The sequence below is a fragment of the Loa loa genome (assembly GCF_000183805.2).
Source record: "Loa loa unplaced genomic scaffold supercont3.104, whole genome shotgun sequence".
NCBI classification, from domain to species: Eukaryota; Metazoa; Nematoda; class Chromadorea; order Rhabditida; family Onchocercidae; genus Loa; species Loa loa.
The window spans coordinates 123,617-124,692 of record NW_018108284.1 but is presented as its reverse complement, the minus strand read 5'-3'; positions in this window follow the sequence as shown (position 1 = coordinate 124,692).

Below are 1,076 nucleotides of genomic sequence, written 5' to 3'. Positions count from 1 at the left end.
ATATATATATATATATATATATATATATATATATATATATATATATATATCATTGTGAGGAGTAAGAGGAATTGGAACTCTCCATCAAAGCATCACTCCCACTATTGCTTTAGGATCGTTTGGCATGCTGTTACGAATTACGTGATACTGCTCATTAAGCACTATCCCATTTTATTTTATTGTTTCTTGATTATGGTTGGATATTCAGTTTAATCAGATATCATCTGGTGTACCTCGTCCAAACAGTAACCGGATTTGTACGACACTATTCCTATTTATAAATTTCTTTGATAGTCAGAATAAAGCACATGTGCAATATAATTCAAGTAACGATAGAAAGTAATCTAAAAGTATCATACAATATTGGTATAATTTTCTTGATGCAGCACATGAATGCATATTCTGTAATGACTAAATTCGCATGTATCACTTACATAATGGAAGAAATCTGGAATCGGTCAGCACATTAACATATGAAGCAGATGCACCAGTTGGTGACACTGTAAACAAAAAAAGCGTTTTGTTCAGTTAAACAGTTGCAAATTTCGCGTACTCCTACCCGATAGTCATACATTTCACTCTAAGCTTTCCGGAAAAAAGTTTGCAGAAAATTTTGAAGATTAAAACTTCGAAAAAATATCAACATTATTATTTGGTAGCATTTGGAATAGTGTCGTTATAAGATGTTTAGAGACCAAACTAAGTTGAATTAAAATTAAAACAAACTGAATGTTAAGGTAGGTAAAACCACCTGAAGTTTTTGATTTACGGCTCGAACTTCGATGTATATTGCTAAAATTGAAATATACAAATAATTAGAGGTAGTATAATGAGTGAATGCTACGTTTAGCTAATTACATATCTCCAGAAATTAACAAAAATCTCGATTCCTTAAACTCTTAAGAAATTTTTTACATTTATCATAAATGGTTATTAATTTTTAAGAAGGAAATAAACTTACGAACGGCCAAAATGATTCATTTCAAGATTTTGAATGTTGCACATACTAGAATGTTGAACTGCCATTTGTGAAGAATCAGCAAACTTATCCTCATACCATAATCCATCACCTTCTT